The 7,082-nt window shown below is 41.9% G+C and overlaps 1 long non-coding RNA gene across 1 annotated transcript; it reads left to right on the forward strand.

Annotated features, from left to right (window-relative positions):
- The first annotated feature begins 1,179 nt into the window (after positions 1–1,179).
- LOC117876705 lies at positions 1,180–6,020 on the forward strand. The gene is made up of 3 exons (XR_004645523.1): positions 1,180–1,366; positions 5,202–5,361; positions 5,682–6,020. It is a non-coding gene; the product is annotated as an uncharacterized LOC117876705 (long non-coding RNA).
- Positions 6,021–7,082: the final 1,062 nt, after the last annotated feature.

Below are 7,082 nucleotides of genomic sequence, written 5' to 3' on the forward strand. Positions count from 1 at the left end.
TATGACCTGAAGCATCAGGGTTTAAAAACATTATTCCTTTTAAAAACAGATTTTTTTCCATATCTGATTGACATATCTCTGTATTGTTTTCATTATCTGTATAAATGTCTGATCATGGTTAGAATGTAAGTGCCAAACCTCCATCATATCCCATGGCAGTGAATTCTACGGGTTAATTGCGCCTTGTGTAAAGTAATTTCCTTGTACTGGTTTTAAATGTGTTGCCTTTCAATGTCACTGAACGTTTCCTTGTTCTAGTGTTATGAAAGGGTAAATAGGAGCTCCTCTTTACGGTGCTTTTTCTCTACCTTTCAGTTTTATGTACATCCTTGCTGAGGAGAGACAAACTGAGTACTGCATTTATTCATAATTTGGATTGTAAATTCCTGCCATTTATTGTTAGTATAAACATGGTTCATTATTCAAATGGATGCCCTTGAATATTTCCACTACAGTAACTGATGTAGTTTCCTTTCACTCTACACCAACTAATTTTTTCCATCATTTTAGTCTGTACTGCATCTCGTTTCTTATGCTCCTCTGCACCCAACAGCTTTCTTTGACTGCTCCCACTCTTGGTTCCACGTTTTCTTTCATGCTGCCTCTATTCTCAGCACACTGACACTTTCAGTGTGCCACGAACCTTTTAATACCCACTCCTTTGTCTCCACACCTTCCTGGACCTGAACCATTGTCCAGTTTCCGGCTGAGCTTGAGCCCAAACCTACTGAGTGCCAAGTGTCTTCTGCAAACTGCCGAGCCCCCTCAGCTCCTGTTGAAATCTGTGGGCGTTGAGAGTGTTCAGCAATTTGCAGGATCAAGTCTTCAGATGGCTAGCTCTTGTGGCAGGGAGCTTGACCCAAAGGAATTGCTAGCACAACTCCTTTGAAGTCAATGGAGTTACTCCAGGGATGAATGTCTCCCAGTGTCTCTTTCTGGTTTTGTAAAGGGCGTTGCACACTTACCACTCTCTGTAAATAAGAAACATCTTTAAGACTAAAAAAACCCCAAACCAAACCTAGGCTAGTAGAACATGGTTAGGTGCCCTTTCACACCCGATTTGCTTCTCACCCACCCACTCACCCACATGAGTTTTTCAGTGCTTAGTACATTCTGTACACTTCCTTTTTAACCATGGGCTGACACTTACTGAGTCATTCTCCACTGTGCACAGGGGACGGGAGGGGGCATTTCCTGCAGCTGACAGGCAAAAGTGTTCCTCAGAGGGGATTTGCCTAACTTGGGTGTTTCAAGGGACTGCCCATGTTCACTGTGCAGGACTGTGGGTTGCAAAAAGACCATTCTAAAGGATTCAGGCAAAAAAGAGACCAACGGTCAAGTATATTTTCCTCTGTAATTCCCTTTGGTGAGTTGTTTCTCAGTTGGTTCCGTTGCTATCACTCTGAATACCATTTTGCACGCCCTTCTAGAACGGAGTTTATGTCTGTGTGAGGGACGATAAGACATGATGGGTGGTGGTCTTACCCCACCCATTCTGACCACATAACCTTTCCCCTTCTTCCTTTGTTTTTTTTCTTATCCTCTTCTCTGGATGGCAGGACATGGGGGGGAGGAGGGATAGCTGCCTGTTCATTATCAGCACGCTGCAGAGAAAACACACAGCAACAAATCCCTTTGCAGTATAGCCACCTTTCATGCAGCTTCTTCTTAACTTCACTGGCATGTTGCATGCTTCACATTGCCAGGTCCACTGTTAAACGCTTGTATCGCAGCTGCACTTCAGCACAAAACTGAATATTCATTCAAAGGACGATATCAGCAATGCACAGGCAGGGCTCCAAACTATGCTCCATGCTCATGCAAAACTTCATCAGGGGTTTAGTTTGAGTGAGGGATCAGGCCTGCAGTGTTGTGTGTTTCTAGTGGTTGCTGCCACTAAAATCCTGTGTAGAGCTGGTTTCAGAGTGATAGCTGTGTTAGTCTGTATCAGCAAAAAGAACGAGAAGTACTCGTGGCACCGTAGAGACTAACAAATGTATTTGAGCATAAGCTTTCGTGGGCTAAAACCCACTTCATCGGATGCATGCAGTGGAAAATACAGCAGGAAGATATAAATACACAGAGTACATGAAAAAATGGGTGTTGCCATACCAACTCTAATGAGACTAGTCAATTAAGGTGGGCTATTATCAGCAGGAGAAAAAAAACTTTTGTAGTGATAATCAGGATGGCCCATTTCAAACAGTTGACAAGAAGGTGTGAGTAAAAGTAGGGGAAAAATTAGCATGGGGAAATAATTTTTACTTTGTGTAATGACCCATCCATTCCCAGTCTTTATTCAAGCCTAATTTAATGGTGTCCAATTTGCAAATTAATTCCAGTTCTGCAGTTTCTTGTTGGAGTCTGTTTTTGAAGTTTTTTTTGTTGAATAATTGCAACTTTTAGGTCTGTAATTGGGTGACCAGGGAGGTTGAAGTGTTCTCCGACTCGTTTTTGAATGTTATAATTCTTGATGTCTGATTTGTGTCCATTTATTCTTTTGCATAGAGACTGTCCGGTTTGGCCAATGTACATGGCAGAGGGGCATTGCTGGCACATGATGGCATATATCACATTGGTAGATGTCCAGGTGAACGTGCCTCTGATGGTGTGGCTGATGTGATTAGGTCCTATGATGGTGTCCCTTGAATAGATATGTGGACAGAGTTGGCAATAGGCTTTGTTGCAAGGATAGGTTCCTCGGTTAGTGTTTTTGTTGTATGGTGTGTGGTTGCTGGTGAGTATTTGCTTCAGGTTGCGGGGGCTGTCTGTAAGCGAGGACTGGCTTGTCTCCCAAGATCTGTGAGAGTGAGGGATCGTCCTTCAGGATAGGTTGTAGATCCTTGATGATGCACTGGAGAGGTTTTAGTTGGGGGGCTGAAGGTGACGGCTGAAGGTGTAGAGCTGGTTACCTTCCAGCAGTTTCCCTCATCATTCAGGGATGTGCCTATAAATGTTGTGGCTTGTAGTCCTCCCACCTATCCCCTTCAGAAGGCTTTACCCTCCTAGGAGCACCCTCTCAAGACTGCATGCTCAGAGTTCATTTCTTCTTGGCTTCCCACAACTAAAGGAGTCTATTCCGACAGGTATCCATGGCCTTGTAAAAACCCCACTGTTGTGCCTTCAGCAGCAGGTTAGCTATAATTACCACTAGATCCCCAATTATATATATATATATATATATCAGTCCATTTCTCACCACTTATAACAACGCCTTTAACCTTTTCTGTTCCAATGGTGTTTTTTACTGTAATAGCAAGGCCTCATATTTATTACCTTTCCTCCTTCCCCACTGCTTTTTCCCACTGGTTAGTTTTGTCTGAATTTTTACTGGGTGGCCTTTTATATTATTGGTTATTTTAAATAAATATGTATTTTATGTTGTTTTTAGGATATTGCATCACACTCCAAGCACATTGATGTTCCTTTATATAAATAACAGTGTTAGGGTTAAAACAGGCTAGGGAGAAACCTAACAATCAATCAGACGTTGCTGTTCTGTAGATCACGGTGTTGAATTCATCAGCAAGAGTTTAAATTCAACAATGATAAATTTGGGAATGTAAGGAAAAGAATTAGAGTCCAAGAGAGAGAGTTTTCAAAATGGTGTGGATTATCTGGAAAGGAGCTGGTGCTCATGGAGTGACAGTGTTAACCAGTCAGTATGTACCAGTTGGTAGCAGGTATAATATTGCTTCTGTCTTCTCTCTCTAACAATAATCTATGATGCTATGATGGGAGAGCAATAAATGTGGGAGGAAAGATGAGCTTGTGGTTTAAATACTAGCCTACAACTGAGGAGATCTGTGTCCAATTTTTGGCTCTGCCACCGGCTTTGGTTCTCTGTGCTCCCTCTGGAAAATGAGGCTAATAATACCTATCTGGGCTGTCATCTGTTTAGGGCCCAATCTTGCAATGACTTAAGCGCATGCTTAACTTTAAATTTGTGTTCTATTGGATTATTCATGTTTATGAGTTTGTAGGATCAGACCCTAGACTGTAAATTCTTCAGGATAGAGCCTGTCTTGCTATGCATTCATACAGCGCCTAGCCCATTTGGACCCTGATCTCAGCTGGGGCTGCTAGATACTATTGTAATAGAATAATAAATAGTAGTAAATTTGAGACAGCCAGCAAGGTATGAAGACTAATCCAGATTATGTTATCAATGTCTCATGATGTATGGCTTGCTTTGTGCTTACAGAGACACCTTTGTTGCCTCAAGAGAGCTTTCTTAAACTAACTTTTCACTGGCTGTGCTATTTGGATACAGACTATCCTACTTCAGTTTACTATACTTCTTGCTATCTTACCTGACCAGGAGAAGGGGGTATAATTTACCATACACCTATATATATTGGTCACCATTAAAACCCCTTTTCTTTTATTCCTAGTTGCATCATTGATGAGTATGAGCTTTCTCTACCCATTCAGGTTGTTGTACAATATGAAGGATGTTTAATAGGTAGGCACAGACAGTGCCGGTGTTAGCCCATAAGCAGGAATATTTTTGCCCCCCTCCAATACTAAAACAGGCAAGTTCTTATAATAAAAAGCGAATAGGGGCCCCCTTGAGCTGCTCAGAGCCCTAAGCAATTGCTTAGCCTGCTTATGCCTAGCACTGGCTCTGGGCACAGAACTAGTATCTGGTCAGGAAGAGCTGTTACAAAGTGTTATTTAGGTAGATTAGGGTTTGTTATTGTGGGGGTGGGGTGGGGGGAGCCTAATGCATTTTTTCTGTCTTCTTTGGGTCTGAGACTGTGGTCCTTATTTAACTAAAATCCCAGTGAAGCCAGTGGAGTCTGGCTTAACAAATAATAATAACAACTGTAATACCTAGCTCTTATATAGTGCTTATTGTCAGTAGAGCTCAAAGCACTTTACAAAGGAGGCCAGTATAATTATTTTATGGATGGGGAAACTGAGGCACGGAGTGGTGAAGTGACTTTCCCAAGGTCGCCCAGCAGGCCAGTGGCAGGGCCACAAAGGCTGCAGGATCTGGCCTTTTTTATTCCTTTCCAATTCAAGCAGGAAAGATGTTAATTTTGGAGTCTGCTGTCATCTGTCCACCTAATCAGTATTCCCTTAGCTATTGACCCTGTATCAGTTTACTCTGACCCATCCTGGACCTGTTTCCTAATCCTTATCAAACATAGCTAACCATTTTTGTTTCTTATATTGTCAATTTTTTTATTTACCAGGCCTCTGCTCTTCCTGAATTTAATGCTGTTATCTTGGAAGAGGATTTTCCTGCTCAGTTGCCATAACAAACAAGGGATCCACTTGCAATCTGCCTTGGGTTATTGTAGATGTTAAGCTCATTTGGATCTCTATTGCTGATGAATTGCTTTGAACAAGGAGGTAAGGCTAGCAAATTAGAAGGGAAACTATTTATTCGGAACCAATTTATTCTGGTGAAACTAACCATGGAGGAGTGGGGATGTTTGGAAAAGTGAGAATTTTACTTCCGGCCAAGAGGATGGTGCAGCTGTGAAAGGAGGAAAGCCAGTGACATGGACAGCTGGGCTGCACAATATTTTAACTTTGTTCTGTTGAAATGTGCCTGCTTATTAGTAATAACCAATAACCACTGAGTTTACTATTACTATCACTAGTTACTGTTTCCTCTCAAAGGGAACTGGATGAGAGAAGTTAAAGTGTTTTGTTGATTGTTTTGTTAGTCCCCATTAGCGTGGAGACATCAGAATAATGGCAACAGTAGAAAATGAGGAGCATTCCCTGGTCCAGCTACTGCTGATGTATCAGGCCCTGAAGAAGCTGAATATTCTGCATGTGATGCGTGGAGATGAGCTTGCTGACTACCACTCCCCCAAAAGTACAGGATAGCGGGACAGGCCAGACAGTCACCCTTTGAAGACATGAGGAGAAAGGAGATGTCACAGGCTGCACCCCTTTGTTATCCTAGACCAGTGGCTCTCAACCTTTCCAGACTACTGTACCTCTTTCAGGAGTCTGATTTGTCTTGCGTACCCCAAGTTTCACCTCACTTAAAAACTCTTGCTTACAAAATCAGACATAAAAATACAAAAGTGTCACAGCACACTAGTACTGAAATATTGCTTACTTTCTCAGTTTTACCATATAATTATAAAATACATCGATTGGAATATAAATATTGTGCTTACATTTCAGTGTATAGTATATAGAGCAGTATAAACAAGTCCTTGTATGAAATTTTAGTTTCTACTGATTTTTCTAGTGTTTTTTTTTATGTAGCCCGTTGTAAAACTAGTCAAATATCTAGATGAGCTGATGTACCCCCTGGAAGATCTCTGTATACCCCCAGGGGTATGTGTACACCTGTTTGAGAACCACTGTCCTAGACAAGGATGAGTTTTTCTGTGCTCCCTGGCACTATGCCAGTGGTGGCCTGAAATGAGCTTTATTGAGCCAGATAGTGGTTGTGGGGTTTTGAGACTCTTCAGGAGGCACTTCAGTTGGGAAAAAATTAGAGGCAGCTGAGCCTAGTTTGACTCAGAATCTTGAAAAGAATCTGGGCTAGTTGCAGGAGCTGCTGGGCAGAATCTAAAGTAGGGAGTGCTATGGGGGACTAGCTAACTGGGTTTATGTTCATAGTTAGTTCTTTTTATGGATTTAAGCCTCATGAATAGAATGTGGCTAGACGCTGCAACAGCTCTGGGGTTTTATGTGTTGTTTTGTTTTACATGATTCCTGTAAAAACCAAACCTGAAAGCTCAGCAGTTTCATTTCTGTTTCAATGACTCTCTGCTGAACTTTCTCTCCAGCCAGTCAGACCCTGGCCCTGCCAAATCAAGGCCTGGTTCTCCTCCCACTTATACCAGTGTAATTCTGTTGGCTTCACTGGTGTCATTCCTGATTTACCTCAATGAATATGAAAGAAGAATCAGGCCCCGTGCCCTCTTCAGGAATCTGGAGAAGCTCTGAGAGTTTCAGGTTCATATCAAACACTGAAACCACAACCCTAATTTTCTCTTCTAAGACTTTAGCACTGATGGTTGATTATATTTGTTATGAGGAATGTTAAAAGGTATTTGTGCGACAATTAATATTATAAAGGTCCAGAGCTGTCACTACAGTTG

The sequence above is a fragment of the Trachemys scripta genome, chromosome 4 (genome assembly GCF_013100865.1).
Source record: "Trachemys scripta elegans isolate TJP31775 chromosome 4, CAS_Tse_1.0, whole genome shotgun sequence".
NCBI lineage: Eukaryota > Metazoa > Chordata > Testudines > Emydidae > Trachemys > Trachemys scripta.